The 25,525-nt window shown below is 43.0% G+C and overlaps 1 long non-coding RNA gene and 1 pseudogene across 3 annotated transcripts; one reads left to right on the forward strand and one right to left on the reverse strand.

The window, feature by feature from the left end:
- Nucleotides 1-460: 460 nt before the first annotated feature.
- On the forward strand, nucleotides 461-24,429 carry LOC119873850. 3 transcript variants are annotated; one of them, XR_005366498.1, is made up of 2 exons: nucleotides 461-1,611; nucleotides 23,773-24,429. It is a non-coding gene; the product is annotated as an uncharacterized LOC119873850 (long non-coding RNA). The 3 variants fall into 3 exon arrangements; XR_005366497.1 differs by lacking the exon at nucleotides 461-1,611 and adding an exon at nucleotides 17,114-17,282; XR_005366496.1 differs by lacking the exon at nucleotides 461-1,611 and adding an exon at nucleotides 17,291-18,257.
- Nucleotides 12,737-13,074, reverse strand: LOC100687855 (annotated as a pseudogene).
- Nucleotides 24,430-25,525: the final 1,096 nt, after the last annotated feature.

Below are 25,525 nucleotides of genomic sequence, written 5' to 3' on the forward strand. Positions count from 1 at the left end.
CAGTAGAGTGCGCCGAGCTCCCTAAGGGCTGCAGCGCACACGGCGGGACCCGGAGCAGCTCGGAGGGGCTCGGGGGCGGCTCCGCGGAGGGGGCTGCGGGGCGGGAGCAGCTCGGGGGGCTCGGGGGCGGCTCCGCGGAGGGGGCTGCGGGGCGGGAGCAGCTCGGGGGGGCTCGGGGGCGGCTCGGGGGCGGCTCCGCGGAGGGGGCTGCCGGGCGGGAGCAGCTCGGGGGGGGGGGGCTCGGGGGCGGCTCCGCGGAGGGGGCTGCGGGGCGGGAGCGCGAATCCAACAGCGCAGGCTCCGGAGCACAGGGCGCCGGGACACAGCCCAGGATCCGGCCTCCCCCAGGACAGGCAGAGGCCAGGAGGGCCCAGGACAGCAAGGACACTCCTGCCCCAGCTGAGCAGATCAGCGGCCCCGCCCCAGAGCCTCCAGGCCCTGCAGACCGAGAGCTCCGGAGTTACTGCGGGGGCTGACTCCAGGGCTCCAGAGCTGGCCCCGCCACTGGGGTTGTTCCTCCAGGGGCCTCATGGGGTAAACTAACTTTTCAAAGGCCCCCAAATTAAACATAACCCTTGGCAGCTTTATTGCAGTCACAGTACGAGATAGTCAGGTGCCCCACGACATTTTTCAGTCCTCTCATCTATTCTGCAGATGTTAATTTGACTCTTTGCTAGGAGAGACAAGAGAGGAAAACTATCATCCACCACAAGTAGAGGTAACAGTGAACTGGAAAGCCCTAACATATAAAGCAACGTTTCATCATTTGGTCTCACCGCTGATGTTTAAGTGATGTCTGTAAACATACCAGTAAATCGGGAGTTGAAATTTTCTCTAAAAGACTGAAAATAGGCACAGTTCTCCCAGGCACAGAGACAGTGGGTTTTCCTTACACCCATCCTGCAAACTGGGGGAGAAGAAAAAACAAAAACAATAAGGGACTTTAACACCCCACATATCAGTGGATAGATCATCCAGGTTGAGGGGGAAAGTCAAGAAACCATGGCTTTGAATGGCACATTAGACTAGATGGTCCTAACTGATCTATAAAGAACATTCCATCTAAAACCAGAATACACATTCTTTTCAAGTGCGTGTGGGACATTCTCCAGGAGAGGTCATATGGTATGGAATGAGGTTTCTGTGAGTTGTCCTGTTATAACCAGCCACCCAACTTGCACATACACATGTGAACTAAAGCATGTGGTTTGTGAGACTTGTGCTGTATAAGTGACCTTGGGAGCCTAGTTAGTTGACATTATCTGGCCTCCAGGTCAGAACTGGCCCTTCTGGTCTGGACGCCAAGAGAGGTCAATCTTGCCTCACATTCCCTCCTGCTCCAACCCCCAGAATGGAATCCAGGAGAGGAGACCAGCATATCCAGCCCAGGGTCCTTGAATATGTAAAGACATGATAACACAGGAATGCAGCTAGCTCTGTACTACACATAAGCAAGCAAATATTTACCTTCAGATCCCATCATTTCCCTATAAATACAGTCCTTATAGGGATAGTCAGTTGGAAGTCTCACCTGAGGGAAGGATGCTCCACCCAGACCTCTCATTGGGATTCCAGCTTGGCGGTCTCCACGGGGTTTCCCCAGCTGATGAGGTTAGATGTTTTAAGTACCTGATTTGATTTAATTCTGTCTTATTCTTTACTGTTTACTGTTGCCCTCACCTATACACAGATTTCCCTTTTCTTCTTTGTTTCTATTAGATTTTTATAACATCCATAAAGTGTTGTTTTTCCCCCCTTCAAAACAAAGTGTGACTGCCATGAGTCTTTTGTTGTAGAACACATTAGGCCACGAAACAAGTCTTAAATTTAGGAGGATAGAAATCCTATAAGCATCTTTTCCCACCACAATCCTAAGAAACTAGAAATTGGAAGGAATAAAAACCTGAAAAGATACAAATAGGAGGTTAAACAGCATGCTACTAAACAAAGGGGGTCAATGAAGAAACCAAAGAGAAAGTAAAGAAAACCAAAAAACCTTGAGACAAATGTAAATGGAAACACTGTTCCAAAATCTTGGGCAACATTATTTATATGTTCTCATTCATTTGGGGAATATAAATAATAGTGAAAGGGAATATAAGGGAAGGGGGAAGAAATGTGTGGGAAATATCAGAAAGGGAGACAGAACGTAAAGACTGCTAACTCTGGGAAACGAACTAGGGGTGGTGGAAGGGGAGGAGGGCGGGGGGTGGGAGTGAATGGGTGACGGGCACTGGGGGTTATTCTGTATGTTAGTAAATTGAACACCAATAAAAAATAAATGAAAGAAAGAAAGAAAGAAAGAAAGAAAGAAAGAAAGAAAGAAAGAAAGAAAGAAAGAAAGAAAGAAAGAAAGAAAGAAAGAAAGAAAGAAAGAAAGAAAGAAAAAATCTTGGGACACAAAAAAAGCAGTTCTATGAGAGAAGTTTATAGCAGTACAAGAAACAAAATCTCCAATATACAGTGTCACCTTAAATCTAAAGGAAGTAGAAAAGAACAAAGCCCAAGGTTAGTAGAAAGAAGGGAATAGAATTTTAAAAAACACAAAAAACAAAAACCCACCTCAGGAAGATCAATGAAAGTAAGAGCTGAAAAAGATAAAACTGATAAATCTTGGGGGACCTCGGTGGCTCAGTCAGTTAAGCATCTGTCTTTGGCTTGGATCATGATCTCAAGGGTTTGGGATTGAGCCCCACATCTGGCTCCCTGCTCAACATGGAGTCTGCTTCTCCCCCTACCCCTCTGTTTGTGCACTCCTTCATTCATGCTTTCCCCCCAGCGCCCACCTGCCACCCCTGCTCAAATAAAAATCTTTTAAAGAGTTTATAAGTATTAGCCAGATTCATGAAGGAAAAAGACAATTCTTGCTAAACAATTGTTGGATTTTCACATGAAGATATTTACACACCTATACAAGAGCTAACTTTGTTAACTATGTAGAATGAGGATTATTTACTAGTCCTTTCATGGAAGTGGATCAATCATCATGAAGGTCACCATTGTTTCCACATTGAGGAAACTAAAGAGGAAGAGCAAGAGGAGGGCTTTGTCTTGCCACCTTGGATTGTAGGGGGAGAAGAGTTAGAAAGAGGGCAGACAGACAGGCACAGTAAATGTGCCTATTAGCTCTTGAATTTCATCCGTATCTTGAAACCCTTCACTCCTCATATTTGCTATATTAACCATCTCTTTAACCATTTCCTACATCAGCTCTGTGGTAACTCTTGTGAAGTCATGCACAACATCTGGACAGTTTTCTCCAGCAGGAATTTATTGTTTCTAGCTTGATGGAAAGTTCACAGCCTTTTCTGTAACAATGAGGGCATCTTCAATGGTGTACTCCTTCCAGACTTTCATGATGTTCTCTCTATTGGGATTTTATTCCCTAGCATTGACAATCCTTTCCATAGGCTACTGGTAAAGAGCCTTAAAGGTCCCTATGAACCCCTACCCTTCAACCCCGATCTAGAGGCCCAACTGGGGATGTGGATTTGGGGGCAAGGAGACAACTCCAACATCTATGATGTTGAACTTATGGGGTTCTGGGTGGCCAGGGGCACTGTCTAATAATTAAAGGAACTTTAAAAGGCCATCCCTTACTGTCAAGGTGCTTCTTGATTCCAAGGATAAAACCGCAATAGAATCAACCCAGGAAAAGGATTCTCATTATCTAAGCCTTTTTGGTGTATAACCAAAAGGCTGGTGTTTTTCTTTTCCTTTCAAGGCTTGGGGGTCAGCAGCTTTATAGATACAAGTTAGTCCTGATCATAAATCCAATTGCATTTGCACCAAATAATAGAGTTAGCCTTTCCTTTCCTGCCTTAAGTCCTGGTGCTTGCTTCTCTTCCTTACTAACATCTACTGGGGCATTTTATTTTCCAGTATAGGGCACCTTAATCTGCATTAAGAACCTGTTCAGGGACACTTGGGTGGCTCAGTGGTTGAGCATCTGCCTTTAGCTCAGGAATGATCCTGGAGTCCTGGGATCAAGTCCCACATCAGGCTGCCCCAGAGGAGCCTGCTTCTCCTTCTGCTGAGGTCTCTACCTCTGTGTCTCATGAATAAAACTTTTCTTTCAAGAACCTGTTCAGGCAAGATAACCTTTCTACTCAGAATAAGATCTTAATGATTTTTTTTTTAATTTTTATTTATGATAGTCACAGAGAGAGAGAGAGAGAGAGAGAGAGAGAGAGAGAGAGAGAGAGAGAGAGAGATTGGCAGAAACACAGGCAGAGGGAGAAGCAGGCTCCATGCACCGGGAGCCTGACGTGGGATTCGATCCCGGGTCTCCAGGATCGCGCCCTGGGCCAAAGACAGGCGCCAAACCGCTGCGCCACCCAGGGATCCCCTCTTATTTTTTTCTTAAGTAATCTCTATACCCAACATGGGGTTTGGACTTACAACCCTGAAATCAAGAACCACATGCTCCACCAACTGCACCAGCCATGTACCCCTACTCAATGATTTTCTTCATGGCATCTGGAAACTTGTCTGTGGCCACTTGGTTAGCATTGAATTCTACAGCTTAGATCCTTCACCTTCCTTTTGCTTTAAGTTGTTATAACTTCGCTTTTTCTGTAATCAGAGTCTATAGGTATGCCTTTCTTATAGCAGTTCTCATCCACATAAAAAAAAAAATGCAGCCTCAATAGGAGACTATAGATATTTTATTTTAAAAATACAAGGGTTTTGTGCCTGCTGGTATAGTTGCAATGGCATCGTCATGAATTTCCTTTTATTACAGTGGTCCTTATACTGGATTGATTTACTTTGAAATAGTGGGCAACCACAGTTGCAGACCTCAATCTGTGGTACTGATCAAGCATTTCAACTTTTTCTTGTGATGTCATGACTTTTCTCCACTTCTGGGATCACTTTCAGCATTACTAGTAGTGCTTCATGTGGGTCCCATGGTGTTAAGGTTTGTGGATTGCACTAAACACAATGAAAAATTTGCCAAGACCACAAGAGATCACTTTTTATTGTGGTACATAATTTGAGAGTTAAATTGCTCACCCTGTACCACAAGGTTTTAAGCAGATACAACACATGAGCTCACTCAAGTGCAATAGCAATAGGAAGTATTACAAAATAACTTTAGTACATATTGCACTGCTGTAAATTTTATGCAGTTTAACACTGCATCTTTGTTAATGCTTTCAATTGCACATAGCACCATGTGCTGTTATATAAAAATGTATAAGAAGTTAAAATCTATTTTATAGTAGTGATAGATGTTAACAGTCTATTTTATCTTATTCATGGTATACCTAAGTTTTTTCAGTTTTTCTAGGCTATGTGGTTCATCTGTGAGTTTTTTCAAGTTGTAATAAATCTCCAAAAAGTTTTCCAATTTATTGAAAAAAGTATCTGCATATCAGTGGGCTTGTGTACTTTAAGATTCTTTATTTCAGAGAGCAAGTGAGAATGAGCATGAGCAGGGGGAGGGGCAGTGGAGAATCAGACTCCCCACTGAGCAAGGAACCCAACATGAGGCTCAGTCCAGGATTCTGGGATCATGACGTGAGCCAAAGGCCGACACTTAACCAAGTTAAGCCAGGTGGCCCAGGCTTGTGCATTTCATTGTTCCATAGTCAATTGTACTAGTCTTTGCAACTGTAGATTTCTGTTACTCCTATTGTATCCTGTTACAGGATAGGCACCTGATAGAAATCTCTTTCTACAGTGGGCCCACTCACTCCTGACAAATCAGCCCAAATGCTTGTTATGAGGGCAACTGTCCTTTTCTAGCTCACCCAAGATTGCTATGATGGGTATCACCACTCTAGGTAGGGAATTGGAAGGCCCTAAAGCAGTACGTTAAAGTTACTAGTCCCAGCTCTTTCATTCTTAATTCATCTGCTATTACTAATTCTGATCCAGAAACTTGGCTTATGGCATAACTATCAACAACACTGGGCATTGGTATCCTTTCTGTCGAACTATAGAGGCATCCCATCAGAATGCTGACCAGAATGGTCCTAGAAATACTACCATCAGAGCCATGGTAGCTATACCAGATTTGGAATGGGTTTCCTAAGTTACCCCAGTTACAGACAGACATTTGAACACCTGGGCTGGGCATTCCTATATTGGGAACAGGGCACATTGCTGACCACTCAGGGCAGGGTACACTGCCAAAGAGACATGTTTGTGAGATTATAAGAACCAATCACAAGTGTTGGAGTATTAGAGGAGGTAATCAAAATGATGTGACCACTTTTTGGTCTATAAGCTGGAACTGGGCAACTGGGGGCTCATTGTATTTTCTGTCCTTGGAATGTGTATCCTGCTTACCCTCCCTGCTCCTAGAATCCACCGCAATGGCATAGCCTTGGGAGTGTGATAATGGTGTTGAGACTATTTGAATGGTCTCAGTAACTGAATTCAGTGAAGTCTTCTATATAAACTTTGGGGTAGGGGGGTGGGCAGAGGGAGAGAGAGTCCCAAACAGACTCCAGACTGAGCATGGAACCCAATGTGGAGATGATCCCATGACTTAGAAATCCTGACCCAAGCCAAAGCCAAGAGATGCTTAACCTACTGTGCTACCCAGGCACTCTTTCTATAAACTTTTTTTTTTTTTTTTTAAGATTTATTTTAGAGAAAGGGTACATGAGTTGGGGTAGGGGCAGAGGGAGATGGAAATAGAGAATCTTCAGGCAGACTTTATGCCCAGCACAGAGCCCAATGTGAGGCTCCATCCCAGGTCCCTGAGATCATGACCTGAGCCAAAAACCAAGAGTTGGAGCCTCAACCAACTAAGCCACCCAGGTACACCAAACTTTGGAGATTTAATGGCCACTGTGGAAATCTACTTGTCTTATGGTCACCCAAGACAAGCCTCATTTGGAAGTCCCTTTGCTTATGAAAGCTGCCACCTATAAAATTGGAGTGGAGTGTCCTGCCTCTTCCTTCAGTCTCTCCACCCTCTGCATATGGGGATCCATTTTGGATTTCACCCAGAAAGCTCCCATGGAGGGTATGAATAAATAATTTTCAAATATATTCTCCTATTCCATAGATTGCCTTTTCATTTTGCTGATGGCTTCCTTTACTAGGCATAAGTCTTTTAGTTTGATGTAGTTCCACTTGCTTATTTTTATTGCCTTTGCTTTGGTATCAGATCAAAAAACAAAAACAAAACAAGTCCCCAAGACTAATGTCAAGGAATTTACTGCCTATTTTCCTCTAGGAGTTTATGGTTTCAGGTATTACATTCAATTCTTCAATCCATTCTGAGTTAACTTGTGTATGGTATACGAGTGTGATCCAGTTTTAGACTTCCAAAGTGATAAACACTGCATAATCTCACTTATATGTGGGATTTTAAAAGAAAAAAACAATTCTGATACAGAGGACAGATTAGTGATTGCCAGATGTTTACAGGTGGGTGAAATGGATGAAGGGGGTCAAAACATACCCAAAAAACCTATTTGTAATTATGTATGGTGATAACTACTAACCAGACTTATTTGTATATATTATGAAATGGTTGCTATAACATTAAATTATGCTGTACACCTGAAAATGTTATAGGTCAATAGATCTCAAAAAAATTTTAAAGATTTTATTTATTTATTCATGAGAGAGACACAGAGAGAGGCAGAGACACAGGCAGAGGGAGAAGCAGGCTCCCTGCAAGGAGCCTGATATGGGACTCAATCCCAGGACCCCAGGATCACACCCTGAGCTGAAGGCAGACACTCAACCTCTGAGCCACTCAGGCATCCCTCAAAAAAAATTTTAAATGAGGAAATCCCTATTCATATAACATGAGTATATCCTTTTAATACAGGGGAGAAATATTTTGTCTAAGAATGCATTTGTATACTTTAAGACAACAAAAGGTAGGGAAAAAAGAAAAGTCAATGCAAAACTGATAGTGGTTACTTTTACAGAAGTATGAAGGTACAAGTAATGGAAAAGCACATATGTGGATGTAATTTATTAATAAAGTCCAGGTTGAATGATTGGATAGTAAGTCCACTTAAATTTTAAAAATTTAATAGAAGTTAAGGGCACCTTTGTGGCTCAGTTAAGCATCTGCCTTCAGCTTGGGTCAGGATCTCAGGGACCTAGAATCAAGCCCCACATTGCCCCTCCCAGCTGCTTGTGTGAGCTTACGTGCTCTTTCTCAAAATCTTAAAAAAAAAAAAAAAAAAAAAGGAATATTATCTCCAGGGGGCCTCAGGGGATAATACTCATGTTGTTAATTAGCTGAGAAAAAGAATGGAGAGAGTGACAGGTAAGGGTAACCATTCTTTCAAGAAATTTGAGTGCCTAAGAGGATGCTGTTGATAATGATGAAGGGAAATAGCGGGAAGAAGTTATTGAAGGACAGAGAAAATTATTAATCAATGGAGCCAGTTTCCTGAAGCTAGAAACTTTTGAAATGGCATCCAAGACCTACTAGAAGGGCTGCTTTGCACCTGAGTTGATGGAATGGCTCTTCCATTCCTTAGAAAGGAAGGATGCACATACAGAAACACAGATGTTGGCTAAGAAAGGAAGAAGTAGTTGTCCAGTGGCTCATACTTGTTCATTGAAATTGGGTTTGTTGACATGGGGGAGTGAGAGGAGAAAAGGATACAGGAATGTGAGGAGAGTGATGAATGTTTAGAAAAGCCAATAAGGATAATTAGAGAACTGATAAGAATACATAGAAGACATCTTGAGGACCAGATAGACTTTAGTGTACCTGTGTTTCGAGTAGCATGATGTGGTACTTTTCTCCAGCATCAGGTTTAATGATAGTGTTATTACATATTACTAGGAACACATTACAAATGTTAATTCTCACATCCCCATAGAAAATACGTATTTTCATCTTTTCAAATGGGAAAACAGACTCAGGTTAGGTAACTTGCTAGGATTCACATATCGAGCACTTGATAGAGATGGAATCTAAAGTAAAGACCATGGGTGCTATTTTCAGATGCCATCCTCTGAACTCTATACGCTTATTATATTCTGCTGTTTGCCTTCTCCTGTAATACCCTATGTGGTCATCTCACAGAATCTCTGTGATTCCATGATGATATGTTTATTTAGTCGATTTATATCACTAAAAATACCTATTGATTAAAAAAAACTGATGAATTATACATTAATTGAAATGGATATATCCAATACATCTCAAGGATGAAGGAAATAAGGAAGTACCCTATATAGGTCCTGAAGGATTGATAACTATACACTCAAATGAATCATCTAAGCTATTGTCCCTAAGATTGGCCCTTTAAAAAAAAAAAAAAAAAAAAAAAAAGGTCCTGAAATTCATTCATGGTAAACTTAACAAACTAGGAATAGAGGGGAACTTCAACTGGGTAAAGAAAACCTACATCTCACATCATACTTAAGAAAACTTCTAGTTTATCACTGTTAAGGTCAGGAACAAGACAGGATAGATCTCCTCATCACTCCACATCATCCTTGAAGTCCTAGATAATTCAACAGGAGAAAATGAGAAGCATACAGATTGGAAAATAAAACTGTCTTTGTTCACAAATGACTGTATGAAGAAAATTCACCCCCCAAACTAAATTATGGCAAGGTTACAGGATATAAGGTTAATATATAAAAATCAATTACTTTTTATGTACCAGCAATGAACAAGTAGATTCTGAAATTAGGAACACCATTTGCATTAGCACCTCCCAAAATGAAATACTTAGGTATAAAACAAAATATTTATTAATATCTACATGAGGAAAACTATAAAACTGACAAAAGAAATCCATGAATTAAATGAAGATAACCCTTGAAGGAAGACTCAGTGTCAAGATGTCAAGATGTCAGTTCTTCCCAACCTTGCCTATAGATTAAGTACAATTCCAATAAAATTTCTAGCAAACAATTGTGTCAACAGACTTATTCTAAAGGGTTTACACAGAGAGACAACAGACCTAGAATAGCCAACACAATATTAAGAGAAAAAGTTGGGGGCATCACAATGCCAGATTTCCAGCTGTATTACAAAGCTGTGATCATTAAGACCGTGCGGTACTGGCACAAAAACAGACATAGATCAATGGAACAGAATAGAGAACCCAGAAATGGGCACCCAACACTATAGTCAACTAATATTTGACAAAGAAAAAGATATTCACTGGAAAAAGGACAGTCTATTCAATAAGTTGTGTTGGGAAAATTGGACAGCCATGTGCCGAAGAATGAAACTGGACCATTCTTTTACACCAGACACAAAGATATACTCAAAATGGATGAAAGATCAAAATGTGAGACAAGAATCCATCAAAATCCTAGAGGAGATCACAGGAAACACCCTGTTTGAACTTGGCTACAGCAACTTCTTGCAAGATACATCTATGAAGGCAAGGGAAACAAAAGCAAAAGTGAACTACTGGGACTTCATCAAGATAAAAAGCTTCTGCACAGCAAAAGAAACAGTCAACAGAACTCAAAGACAACCTACAGAATGGTAGAAGATATTTGCAAATGACCTATCAGATAAAGGGCTAGTATCCAAGATCTATAAAGAACTTCTTAAACTCAATACCCAGTGGGCAGAAGACCTGAACAGAAATTTCACCAAATTCGACATAGACACGGCCAACAAGCACAGAAGAAAATGCTCCGCATCACTTGCCATCAGGGAATTACAAATCAAAACTACAAGGAGATACAAACTCATACCAGTGAGCATGGTGAAAATTAACAAGACAGGAAACAACAAATGTTGGAGAGGATGTGAAGAAAGGGGAGCCCTCTTGTACTGTTGGTGAGAATGCAAACTGGTACAGCAAACTGATGGGAAAACTGTGTGTGGAGGTTCCTCAGAAAGTTAAAAATAGAGCTACCCTATGACCCAGCAATTGCACTACTGGGTATTTACCTCAAAGATACAGATGTAGTGAAATGCTGGGAAACCTGCACCCCAGTGTTCAGAGCAGCAATGTGCACAATAGCCAAACTGTGGAAGGAGCCATGATGTCCTACGACAGATGAATGGATAAAGATGTGGTAGCTCTCTCTCTACACACACACACACACACACACACACACACACACACACACACAAAATGGAATATTACTCAACCATCAGAAAGGACAAATATCCACCATCTGCTTTGATGTGGATGAAACCAGAGGGTATTCTGTGGAGTGTAAGAAATCAGAGGACAATCATCTAGTTTCACTCATATGGGGAATATAAAAAATGGTGAAAAGGATTATGAGGGAAAGAAGGGGAACTGAATGGGGGAAAATGGGAGGGAGAAAAACCATTAAGAGACTCCTAACTCTGGGAAACGAACAAGGGGTTGCAGAAGGGGAGGTGGGGGGGGGGGTCGGGGTAACTGGGTGATGGGCCCTGAGGAGGGCATTTGACGGATGAGCACTGGGTGTTATAGGTTGGCAAATCGAACTTCAATAAAAATAAGTTTTAAAAAAAAGGAAAAGTTGAAGGACTGACACTACCGGAGATTCCAAGATTTAGTATAAAGTTATCATGACATGGTCGTATTAGCAAAGAATAGACAAATAGATCAATGTAACAGAATAGCCCAGAAATAGGCCTACATTGATATAGTTAATATTTTAAAATGGAACAAGAAAAAAGATGATCTGTCCAAGAATTATGCTAGAACTGCACATTAATATGCAAAAAAAATCTAAATACAGACTTCAAATCCTTCATGAACATTAACTCAGATGGACTATAGACCAATTGTAAAATGCAAAACCGTAACACTCCTAGAATATAAGAGAAAATCTAGATGACCTTGGGTTTGGTCTTAACTTTAGGATCTAACACCAAAGCACAATCCATTAAGGGAATAACTGATACACTGGGGTGCATTAAAAACTTAATCTTGACAATGTATTTTACAAGCATAAGACAGCCACAAAGTCAAAATATTTTCAAAAGATATACCTGATAAAGGACAGTTATCCAGAATATATGAAGGATATAAAGCTCAATAAAGCCCCAGAAAGAAAATAACCCAATTCAAAAATTGCCAGAAGATCTGAACAGACATCTATCTTATCAAATAAGATAGATGACAAATGAGCATAAGAAAAGATACTCCACGTTTCTTTAGGGAATTGCAAGTTAAAATAGCAAGGAGATACCACTACATATCTATTGGCATGGCCAAAATCCAGACCACTGACACTCCATATCTTTGCCAGAATTTTGTAACAGGAACTTTTATTCACTGTCGGTGGGAATGCAAAATGGTACGGCCACCTTGGAAGACAGTTTGACGGTTTCTTATAAGACTAAACATAACTACCGTATGATCCAGCAATTGGGCACCTTGGTATTTACCCAAAGGAATTTAAAACTTATGTGCACATCAACACTTGCACATGGGCCTTTATAGCAGCTCTATAATTGCCAAAACTTGGAAACATAAAAGTTGTCCCTCAGCAAGTGAATGGATAAATGGTATATCCAGACAATGAAATATTCTTCAGTGCTAAGAAAGGAGCTATCAAGCCATGAATAGAGACAGGAAGCTTACATGCATATTACTAAGTGAAAGAAGTTAATCTGAAAAGGCCTCAAACGATTTTTCTAATGACAGAACATTCTCAAAAAGGCAAAACTATGGAGACAGTAAATAGATCAGTGTTTGGGAGTAGGGGGAGATGAATCGGCGGTGCATAGAGGTTTTTTGGGGTTTTTTTGTGGATTTTTTTTGGTATAATCACCATTTTTTTTTCCCTTGGAGAACACTTTCTCAGTCCTTAAGGACTTAACTCCTTACATGGGCTTCAGTGGAGGTCGTGGGCCAGCACCCGTGGGTCTAAATCGGGGTGGGGGTGTTTGGTCCTTCCATGCTTCACAAGAGAGATTCCTGACTACCTTGCTGTGAATGGCACAATCCATGCAATAATGTAGTGTCACATACAGCCTGAGAGGCACATAGGCATTGAAGACATTCGCTTCAGAAATGTCCCTGACAGCGGTGGCCTCCACTATGTTCCGAATAATGAACTTAATAGCCTTGGGCACACAATGGGCGCAGCTGGTGCAGTGAATAGGCTGCTCGTGGCCGCGGCCTTTTTGGCACGACCATTATTCCTTCTTTTCTTGGTCATCTTGGGTGCGGGACTGAGAGACATCATAGAGGATTTTTAAGGCCGTGGAACTATATGATACTATAATGATGGATACAGGTCATTATATATTTATCAAAACCCAGCAAATATCTAACACCAAGAGTGACCACCTAATGTAAACTCTGGACTTTGGGTTATGGTCAATGTTGGTTTATTTATTATGACAAATGTTCCACTTTGGTATGGGATGTTGGAGTGGGGGAGGCTCTGCGTGTGTGAGGGCAGAGGACATATGGGAACACTATACTTTCCACTCAATTTTGCTGTAAACCTAAAACTGCTCTGAAAAGTATTAAAGCCTAAAACAAAAACAACAGTTCCATGAAAGTCCAGAGTAAATTGGTGACTCCCTCCTTTTCCTGCAGGTAGTTTTACAAATGTTACCAGCAGGGCTCTGGTTCTAGAATTTGTTGTGGAAGACACCAACAGAGACTGATATTTTGCCCAACATTTGTCTTAAGTTCCATATCTATGATGCCTAATACGGTGATGGTCAGACCTTGGAGAACTCCCTAGGTGGCTTCCTGGGGAATCCAACCCATCCCCAGTTACAGCTGCCAAAGGCAGGCCAAATCAGCAGCTGTTACGGGAAGGAACACATTGCCTTTATCTGTCCAGATTGGGGCACTATTTAAGCTCTGCAAGTTCCTAGGGTGATAGCAGCTTAGAGCCTCCAGGAGGTGTAACCAATAAATTGATACATTCCCCATTCAACGGCACAGGCAAGACAGGACCATACTCATAGGTCTTAATCCTTGATGAAGGATCTGGAGAAGGTCACAAGTAAACACACAAAGAGGAAACCAACATCCATTAAGTCAAACTGACCTATTTTCACACAAACTTAGCAAACATTCATAGCATAGGACATTCTGTCAGCATTTGAGTTCCATAAAGAATCTTAAGATACTTTCAGGAAGTTAGCTGGTCAAAATGAACTTCATATTTTGATATGCATTATAAGATATGCATGAGACTTCACACACACACACACACACACACACACACACACACACACACACATTTTCCTTCATTTGGTTTCTCTATACCCTTCATAAACATTAATGGAGAGTTGTGGGGTTTTTGTTGTTCTAGGCAGCAGAAACAGGGGGATCTTGTTATAAGAATCAAGGAGATCACACTAATAATCCCAGAGCCATGCCATGGAGCTACAGGAAGAAGTAAACAGCTATGAAGGGAGAAGGGGAATGGGGCCCCTCCAGGCTGCAGTTCAATGGTCCCTGCTCCAGCAGAGCCTCCACTGCAGGAGCAGGGCGGTGGGGTGGGGTGGGGTCTTCCTTTCCTGGGCACAGGACCCTGGCTGTTGTACAAGGAGGGGGAAGATTTCTGCTACTAAGGTCTTGGGTTCCCTCTAGCACAAGGATATCCACTTCCTGTGGGAAGAAATAGTTAAAAACAAGATCTCCTGCCACCCCCAATCTCTCCCCGAATGTAGAAAGTTTTTTATTAAATGTCTTTTTTTTTTTTTTTGTGGTGCAGCGGTTTAGCGCCTGCCTTTGGCCCGGGGCGCGATCCTGGAGACCCGGGATCAAATCCCACATCGGGCTCCCGGTGCATGGAGCCTGCTTCTCCCTCTACCTATGTCTCTCTCTCTCTCTCTCTCTCTCTCTCTCTCTCTCTCTCTCTCTCTCTCTCTCTCTCTCTCTCTGTGACTATCATAAATAAATTTAAAAAAAAAGACACATTTGAAAGTTTTTTATTAAATAGGTTTTAAACCAGATTGTGATACCCATCAGACAATCCACAACAAGGTTGCAAAGACAGAAGGAATCTCATGCTCTCATACAGCCAGGCGATGAAAACTCTCATGAGCAGCATGTAAGGGAGTCTTTTGCTTCTTTTTTAAAAATCCATTCTGACACCCTGTATCTTTTCATTGGAACATTTAGTACATTTATGTTCAAAGTAATTGATAGATAAGTAATAAGCTAGTAATAAATGTGTGTTTTGTGGTTGCTTCTGGAGATTTTCTCTCCAGAAAGAGAAAAGGTGTTGTCTGTCACTTTGCAAAGGAGAGAGGTCCCCTTTATTTCTTGCTGGACTGGTTTAGTAGTCATGAATTTGTTCAAGACACTCTATCTCCCCTTCTATCCTAAAGCATAGCCTTGCTAGATAGCTTCAGATTTTTCCCCATTCAGTATATTGGATCCATCATGCCACACCCTTCTGGCTTACCAAGCTTCTGTGGCGAGATCTGCAGCTAGCCTTGTGGGTTTACCCTTTTAAGTTGAGGACTTTTGTGTGCTTTTAAGATTTTTCTCTTTAGGGGGATCTTGTTACAAGAGATCTTGTTACACCACTGGGTGGCTCAGTGGTTGAGTGTCTGCCTTTGGCTCAGTTCATGATCCCAGGTTCCTGGGATCGAGTCCCACATTGGGCTCCCATAAGGAGTCTGCTTCTCCTGCCAATGTTTTCTGTCTCTCTCTCATGAACAAATAAAATCTTTAAGATTTTTTTATCACTATATTTTTCAAATTTAATTATAACAGGTCTTGGTGTTATTCTGCTTTTGCTGATTTTGTTGAAAGTTCTTTGTGGTTCCTGGATCTGGATATCGGTTTCCTTCCCCAGATTAGTTTAAGAAATAGCTGAAAACTTCCCTAAATTTTCTCACTCTTCTGGGACTCCTATAACATGAATGTTACTATATTTGATGGTGTCCCTGAGTTCCCTAGGTCTATTCTTATGTTCAATAGTTCTTCTCTTGTTCAGCTTTATTTTCCATTATTTTGTTTTATATCACTAATTTTTTCCTCTGCCTCTTCCATCCTGTCATTGCATCAAGCCTGTTTCCAATCTCTTATCAGAGTGGAAAATACAATCGAGGAGTTAAAGAATTTACCTCTACAAGGGTCTCACTGACATCTTTTCTCAAGTCCAGCAAGTATCCTTATGATTGTTGCTTTAAATTCTCCATCAGGGGCAGCCCAGGTGGCTCAGTGGTTTAGCGCCACCGGTTTAGCACCACCTTCAGCCCAAGGCATGATCCTGGAGACCCAGGATTGAGTCCCACATCAGGCTTCCTGTGTGGAGCCTGTTTCTTCCTCTGCCTGTGTCTCTGCCTCTGTCTCTCGTGAATAAATAAGATCTTTTAAAAAATAAATTCTCCCTGAGGCATAATACTTCTGTCTGGTTTGCTTAGGTCTCTGGCCATGGCCTTATCTTACACTCTCATTTGGGATAAATTCCTCCATCTTGGCATTTTGTCTAAGTCTCTACCTCCTTCAACATTGTTTCTTCTCCCCATTTGGTTGTAGAATTCTGTCAGTTTTCAGGCCAATTTCTGGGGTATGTAGGATGATTGGATAGTTATCTGGTTGTGTTCATGGGATGAGACAAGCCTAGGATCCTCCTACTCCATTATCTTCCTCTCTTCAAAAAAATGATCTAATATTTTAAGAGGTAGGTCTGTATCTTAGAACCAAGTATCTACCGGAGTTCTGCCCTCCCAGGGTGATAGTGACATAGGCATTTCACCTTCCTGGATTAACAATCCAAAAGATTTTGTGACTAATTTGTAAAATTTCTCAATGGAATATTCAAAATTAGACACTGTGTGAAATGCAATTTCATAAAGATGGCTCCCAGGCATTAAAGACTATGAGAAACTGGCAAGAAGGTTATTTAGCTTTTAAAAAGATTATATATTAAAGGACAGAGAAAGAATAAGATGCAAAAATGCTCTGAAAGAAAAAGGGTAGTGTCTATTTCCCTTTACCAGAAAATTTCTTTAATTTGCACTAACCCCTTATACCTGAAGATGATTCAGTAACCCATCTGCCAGCTCATCTTCAATTTTACCCCTTCTCCCCGAAATTCTCACCCTTTCCTCTTCTCTGGAAGTCTGCTTTAGGATGCCCAGCTGCCTTCTCCTCCTTGTATTATCATCCCTGTTTCCTTACTTCAGAGGGGATCTCCCCTCTCTGCCTGGATCCCTTCCTTACTGCATTCCTGGAAGCTCTAGAAGCTCTGCAAGCTCTGAGCCGGGGCAGGTGTGGGGACCCCAACCAGCTTCCTGCCTCTAGATACTGTCCTTCATCCTTTTGTCCAGTGTCAGACATCCAGATGAGGTCATTCATCTGGCTTTTACCTGTTTGATGTTGGAGGGAGTCCGGATCTTGCTACTCCATCATAGGCAGAAGGGGAAGCTCTGCAAGAATTTTGAGGTAAATTCTTGATTCATTTTTATTTTTAAATGACATTTCTCAGTTCTTAGCATTAATAAGGTTATTATTTTCAATACTATATTTTAACAGATCCATAGGCAAGGCATTATAGATTGTGTAATAAATATGTTTAAGTTTTTATATTTCTGTCAAGAGTCACCTAACACAGAAGGGAAGAAACAAGGTTATCCTTCTGGTTACAACAAACTAACAGCTACTTTTTCTGTTTCCAGCCCCAGCCTCAGAGTTTTCACCAGCCCCAAGTTCCCCTCCCAGCCCATAGGGCAGCTCCGTGGATGACAGGTCTGTGACCTTGTGTATTTGGAGCTGACTTTGCCCAGAAAGTCCTGGTTACCCAAAGGTGAACAAGGCCCCTCATGAGGATAATTAATATTCCCTAAAACAGAAAAGCCCTTCCAGACCAATAATAACTTCAAGTCCTTCAAACTGTTTTTGAAGGTTTTCTGATTATTGAGCACAGAGATACTTCCCCACATGCCTGTGAGTAGAGTCATTGGACAATACTTCTCCCAGTGATTCTGGTTCCTGACCTTCCCATTTAAGGATTTCTCACCTCCCACCAGCAGACATAAAGGCAGGTGTGGGCCTTATCAGTGTAGGAGAGTCTCTGAAAACCACTCATATACAGAGGGAGTCATGGCAAGATGCATCCACATTTCTGTCATTTCCAGGCCAGTCCTTGGCAAGATCAGGAAATCCAAAGTTTCCTAGAAGAATGGGGAATCTTTGGAAGGAGTTTCATCTTGAGTCAAGGAAGAAGAATCCTATCCTGACAAGGACAATGGCTTTGTGCCCAAGCCCAGGGCCATAAAGAAAAGACAATAATGTCCCCAGATGCTGATGAGTTTACAAACTTTACCTTGGACTGTAAAGGTAACTTGTTGGCCTTTACTAGGGCTAGTAAACCCTAGCCCATGCCTATGGAGAAGCCCTGCAGGAGACTCCAGGCCTCAGGTAGGTCTCTTCTATATTCAACCTTAAGTGACCCACATAGGTTGGCCCAACCACCACACTGTGTCCTAAATAGGGTAGAGAATTAGGAGACCAGCCTCTGTTGGTCCCATCTTCAGAAAGCTGGACAGGACTTAACATGCTGAACTTGCCCCTCTACAACTGAGGTCCAAAGCAATGGTGCTGAAGGGCTTTGCTACCGCAGCCTATTCAGAGTGGCCATGATACCCATGGAAGGCAAGTCTAGAGAGTGATCCAGGGAGAGGGTTTGGGCCACTTATACCAGGCCTAAAGAGGTTTGTTTCTCTTAGCAATTTCCTGTGCATACAGGTACCTCCCACTTCCCAGATCCAGCTCCAAGTCTAGCCCATCTGCCTTCCCAAGGGCCACATTCTGGTCTCCCCACAAGTGAACTATATTGAAGACATTGAAGTCCTAAGAAGGGTTTCATGAACTTTGAGGCCTGCCTGGTCATCTCTGCACTTATTTCTTGTACTTCTGCTGGCAAACCTCAGGCCCCAGCAGAAGATGTGGACTTCTGCTGACTCTGAATCAGGTCTTGAATTTAGAGACCATTTAAGTGTGGTTCCTCTCTACACTTGAGACAGTGGGGGCGGCAGGGGGGGGGAGGGTGTTAATCACAGTTCCATATACCCAGGATTCCTTCCCTTCCCAATGACCTAATGTCATGGAAAAAAATGTGACATTAAATAAGATGGCCCTCATCCCCTTCATCCTGGTGACAGTGACTTGGATGGGACCCAGAATTATATCAAGCAAAAATGATAGAGGCCAAGGGACATAGAGGGAACTCAGATTTCTGGTGCCTAGAGGTCTACCATTCTTCCCTCCCTGCTATCTTGTTTGAAGCATATCAGAATGAATGTCTTTTTCTCCCTCATAAATCTCAGTCTTTCTCTTGAAAAATTGATACATGATCCATTGTACTTCTATTACCAATAAAAAAAAGCCAGAATAATTAGAATTACAACCTTTTGAAAAATACTTTTCCATGAAGAATTTAAGCTGTGAAAGAGTTGCTAGAGAGTAGCCATGAATGGCAGCATTTCAAAAGAACATTCTTGGGGACAGGACCCTCTGCTTAGTGTATCTAAGGCCAGGCAGAATGACTCTGCTAGGAACTGATGAAGGGGGCAGTTCACCCACAGGTTGGTCAGTGACTGGCATGGGTGCAGGCACATCTGTTGGGACTTGAGCGCAGGCACCTGTCTGAGTCCTGGTAGGGCATTTCATTCTCAATCTCGAGTTTCTAGGTCAGGCCCTAGTCCTCAGCCCCGAGTTAAGATTCCCATAAAGCTCTCTTCAATTGCTCAAGGGAAAACAAAAACAAAGAGAAAACCAGAAAAACCTGACCATCTAAACCCTTTTAAAGCTGAGCTTTTCCAACCTGATTGTGGATTAGAATCACCTTGGGCCTTCAGATCCCACCTGGATCATTACATCAGAATCACTTAAAAGGGATACCCATCACCATTGTGAAAGCCTCTCCAGGCAGTTCTAGTCTTCAACCTGGACGAGACTCCATTACTAAATTCCCTGGCCCCTGCAGCACAGTGAGGCGGCAAGGACCAAGGAGGCCCCTGCATCAGGTACAGCTTATGACATGGTGTATGTACGATATTCCTCTAAAGGAGATTTCTACCTAGACTGTGTGCTGGATCACCCAGACACTTTTTACAAATACAAACCTCTTGGCCTCAGATCTAAAGTAATTCAGACTCACTGGAATGAGCTTTTAATTAAGTAAGTAAATATTTATTCATGAGAGACACAGAGAAGCAGAAACAGAGGGAGAAGCAGGCTCCTCACAGGGAGCCCAATGTAGGACTTGATCCCCGGACCCAGGATCATGCCCTGAGCCGAAGGCAGACACTCAACTGCTGAGCCACCCAGGCATCCCTGGAATGAGCTTTTAAAATAGAGGAGTCTATTGTAGCATCAGGGCTTGGAAGCTTTTCTATACCTGGTTTCACTTACGTACACAATCCATGATCTCAATGATCTTGGAAATCAGTGAGAGAAGTAGACTTGACCAAGGGGCTAACCCTGGAATTTACTAAGAGTTTAGCTGAAGTCAAGGACTAAGGGACAGTACCCTAAGAGGATGTCCTTATCTGAGAAGCCTCTATGCCCAGGGAGCCTGAGACCTGAGCCAGGAGGGACAGTCAGCTCAATAACTGGCATTGCTGAGGGATTAACAGCTAATATAGAAGGGAACAATGTTTGAGGCAAAGCCTTCCTGAATACATTGATCATGCTTTTGCCTCAGGAATTTTTCCAGTTGGCACGTGGGGCCCAGTGATGCTCTGCAATCGCTGCCTTCATTGTGGTCATGCACATCCTCTCTTATTTACTCAAACAAATGCTAGTTTGTGGCTCCTTTAAGTGACTTAGGAAACGTAAACCAAGTCCCAAATCCTCAGAATAACCACAGGATTCATGGATTGGCCTGACTCAATCAGGTTGGTGAGACAAAGATGGGCTCCAATCAGGGCACAATGAAGTGCTGAGACTCATCTCAGACCTTCTCGCTGGAACAGAGGTCTTGATGCCCAGAGCTCACTCCCAAGGCAGGACACAGGTTCTGAAGGGAGTTGTCCTACTGTGGGTGGGCCAACCACTTTGCCTATATGTGGGATGTATCAAGCTCAATCACATCCAAATCCTTTACTAGCTGTTGGGCTTCCCCCCCTGCAACAGAGACAGCCAGACATTGAGGACACAAACATTTCTACACTTGGGAATTCTTGAATACCCAAATTCCAGAAAATAAGTGCCAGCTGTAATGGCCCTAAATGCAGCCCTACTGCTGCCTAGAGATGCCTCATAGGGAAAACTCAAACTGGAAGCCAGGGAGGCAGCTTTTTTGGATTCTTAGAAGATAACTGGATTATCTCCTTTCATTACACAAGCATTGTTACGTTTAAGAAATACATGCTATGCAGTTATAGGTCTTACAAATATGGAAATTTTCAATCTTCAAGATAGGCCTGATGGATGGCGCTATTACTACCCTCATTGGCAGTGCAGGCTGGTAGCCTCCTTGATCCAGCTGCTCTTCTCAGAGCTGGGCATAGACGCTCAGCCCTCAGGCTCCAGTGCAGGAGGCTGCTACGTGCTGCTCCTGGAAGGGCTTCCTGGGCTGGTCCTGCAATGTTCCTGATGTTAAGGAGACTGTCGGCTCTGATCTGTGGGCATATCCAGCATTCCATTTAAGTCCTGGCTTTGTTCTTGTATTACCTCCTGTGCTCATGCTCATCCTACATGCTTGACCACAGCACTGTTTAGCAGAGATGCTCTCAAGTCCTTCTCTACTGACTTCACCCTCGGTCATTTCCCTTGTCTGCTCGTAGTGGGTTTCATGCCTGCCGATTTTAGATACAAGTCAGCATCAGGTATTTTCTTGTTGGGACTTGGATTACTCAGTGCTCTTTAATATTGGTTTTGTTCTGTGGTGAAGTACTATAAATGAGATGGATTTTAATTTTTAAAGAACACTGTATTTTGCTTTGCTTCAGATGGCCTGAGCTATAATTTCCAGTGAAAAAGCTGGAAGAACTGATGGAAAATCCACAGGAGGAAACATATACACGCAGAGAGAGAGAGAGAGATAGAGAGAGAGAGAGAGGAGATCCTGAGTAGAAGGTGGAAGTTTAAGGATTTCCAGGGTTTGCTATATACTCTTTAGGAGCCACACTCAAGACTGGAATGAGCTGGTCGCACTGGGCCACATGATGGACCTAGAGGGCAGTGCTCACACAGACATCCCCTCCACCTCCTCCACAGCAAAGCAGACTGACCCACCTCAGAGGCCCAGTCCACACTGAACATGGGTGACACTCATCAGCAAGCTCACAGAGATCCCTTACTATCTGAGACAGGATCCTAGCACCAAGGTGGGAGGCGGGGGTGGAAATCAAGATGAAAGGTAAAGGGGATTTGGAAGAGAAGAAACCTCCAGAGGCTGACAGATTTTTCAAAATCCTTAAAGATGATGGGCTCTCCATAACCAATAGGCCTTGGGAATGGATGGGACATTGGTGAGGAAAGGGAGCTAGACCTAGACCAGGGCTGGACCAAGAGAGAAAAGAGGAAATAGGCGGTATAGCTCCTTCAAGAAGCAAAATGGACAGGGATTTCATGGACAAGTTGCTCACAGACAAGGATCCATGGTTTGTAAGGCAGTTGAACAAATCCACCCAAAAAAAGTTCACTGGGCCTCCTCACTGGGAAGGGGTTAGAGGCGATAAGCAGGACCCTGCACCAGCACTCAGTCAAAGCCTCCTAACCTCTCCCCGCCTCAGTCCTTGGAATGTATACTCTAGTGTCCCCACCATGGGGGCTGTTCTAAGGACATACTTTTGAGAGTATAAAGGTGTTGGGAATGCTTAAATGGCATGAGTGCTCAAGCCAAGTTAAGACTTATCTATAAATTTTCAAGATTTGTTAGGTAGGTGTGGAGATTTGTCTTGTGGCCACTTAAACAAGGAAACCGATATATGAGGCTTATCTTATTAAACCTGTCACCTACTCTCGAGTGGTCTGCCTTTTTTCGATCTCTCCCTGCCTTCTGTATAGAACTGCTTCAGATTATACCCAAAAGTTCTAAGTAGGTTGGGACCAACAGAAGGCACTAATTCTCTGAGGAAGCCAAAAGGGAGATTTGGCCTGTGCAAGGTTGTGCAGCATCATACCAGACGCCATGGATAACATGGTGGACAGTGACAAGAAGGATTAGAGTGGAGTGAACCAGATGATAGGAAGCACCCAGAGGCTGAATTGGATACCTAGAGGGAATACAGCCCCTATATGAACAGTCAGGGGGGGGATTTGCCTAAGGCTCATGCCAGTATGCCATCCAGATGCCTAGAGGGCTAAGAATCAGGCACTTCAAAGAAGAGATCATGTGTGATCACCTGTGGAAGACTAATAAAGCAATCCAATCAAGACAAAGGAAACTGATGTAATTGAAGAGCCCAAAAAGCTCATTTTGAGTTCCAATTCCAAAAATAGTCTACATGAGGAGATGTTCCCACTTTCTCTGCAATTCTTAGAAGGTTGCTAGAGTTTTGTAAATGTGCATAAGTATTTTGTTTTATAAGATTTTAGTTCATTAAAATAGGTTAAGCAGCCATTAAAGCGTTGGGCATGGGGATCCCTGGGTGGCGCAGTGGTTTAGCGCCTGCCTTTGGCCCAGGGCGCGATCCTGGAGACCCGGGATCGAATCCCACGTCAGGCTCCCAGTGCATGGAGCCTGCTTCTCCCTCTGCCTGTGTCTCTGCCTTTCTCTCTCTCTCTCTCTGTGACTATCATAAATAAATAAAAATTAAAAAAAAAAAAAAAGAAAAAAAAATAAAGCGTTGGGCATGAAGGACTTTCTCCCTGGACTTGTTCAGCGTGGACACACCCTTAGGTTTTAGGCAGAAATTCGGCAAGAACGTGTGGTGTCTTCATGAGCTTTTCACATGCCTTTCTATCCTCTGGTCCTCCCATGCAGATGCCACCAACAGCTCACAACTTACCAGCTCCAGGACAAGGCCAACAACCTTCCATTTGGAGAACATGGTGAGCTCCAAAGTGTTCTGAGTGCAGAGTCCTCAGGTCCCTCAGGAAATGCCCAATTCTGGAGCACTGCATGGTTCTCACCACGTCTGTTTCCTGCCTTTCTCCCAGCAGCCCTCAAGCCCCAGCAGTATCGTTCACCTCTGTCCATCATCTAGATCCTGGACTTAAAATTAGAACCTGGATCCCAGTTCCATTTAAGATTTCCATGAATGCTTTCTTCCTCAAAACTAGTAAAGTGACGAAAAGTGAAATGTAACTAGATCTTCTGGTTCTGGATTGTAGCAGCGATTGAGATGGAATCCTAAAAATAGGAAAGGCAAGAGACATGGAAGGACCTCAGTTTCCTAGGGAACTTGGTACCTGTCACCTTGTCATTATCATTCTTCTTGCATGGAGTCTCCTTTACAATCGTTAGCAACCTTTACTGCCTGAACTTGATCAAGAATTTACCATTGGAAACCAGACTTTGATTCAGCTTGAGAGAGAAAAAGAGTATCACAGTTATGTACTCACCACTCCTCCCCATCCCCAAACCCAGCATAGGGAAAACAAAATTTGAACTTGAATAAAATAAACCTGCCTCTTTCTACTTAGACTCTGGAGTTGAAGGGATCCCAGAAAAGACAAAGGTCAAGTTACAGCTGGGAACTAAAGCTTAGCTAACTTGGGGTCTATCATACTCGTCCCATTCCTCTCCCCATCATTTCTGCTCCTTGAAAGATAAGTTATACCATAGGAGACCATATAGATAAGGTGACCTGTTGATTAGCTACAGACGAAAAAGCATGCTCAGCATTTCTTCCTCTGAGTGGAGAGACCAGGCCTAGACTCAATGGCTGCTTTCTGGGGAACCAGGTTTCAGGCTGCTTGGGGGCATTAGGGGTTGAAGCAGATGCCCATAGACTCCAGGTATCCAAACATGGGCATCTGTTCGAAACTCTCCTGCAGAAGCTGTACAGAGAAGCAGCAGCCCCAGGCACCACTAGAGGATCCAGGCACTACATCCCCAAGGTTCATCTGGGGCATACTGAGGTGGGGTTTATGATCCAGACAGTCACTGAAGCACTTTTCCCCACCTGACCCTGGACCCCAGAGATAGTTCTGTACTGTGTAATAGCATGGAACCTGCCCACAGTACCCCAGGCTCACCATGATGCTGGGTTCCTTGATGACCTAGAGTCTGTGCTACCCTCTCACCCCACCTTCCTCTAGAAGCCAGCCAGGGTGTGGGAGATATCCCAGGGCAGAGCCCTGACTGGGACGGAGTTGATGCCAGCTGGGTTCTGTCAGACCATATGGGCAGAGTGATACCCTACTTCCCCAATCTGGTGGCACCTACTGGAGAACCTTCTAGAACAGGCAATGCCCAAGAAGGTCACGAAGCCCACAGGATCAGTCCCTATAAACAACCACAGATTGGTCTAGCATGGGTGATTCCAGTGACCTATCATGGGTGAGTTTTCTATCCATATTAGGAAAAAAAAAAAAAAAAAGATACTCATTTGGCCAAAGAGGTTATAAACAAGCTTTGAGAACACTTTCAAGATGTGTGCTTGTTTTATCCAATATGATCATGAATGGTCTCACTGAGTTATTTGAACATGTGAATCTGGACTCCCCCATCTTCTTTTTAGTCTACAGCACACCCACTCCCAGTATTCTAAAGCATTGCTCAGGTACAAATG

Source organism: Canis lupus, chromosome 11 (genome assembly GCF_011100685.1).
Source record: "Canis lupus familiaris isolate Mischka breed German Shepherd chromosome 11, alternate assembly UU_Cfam_GSD_1.0, whole genome shotgun sequence".
In the NCBI taxonomy this organism is placed as follows: Eukaryota; Metazoa; Chordata; class Mammalia; order Carnivora; family Canidae; genus Canis; species Canis lupus.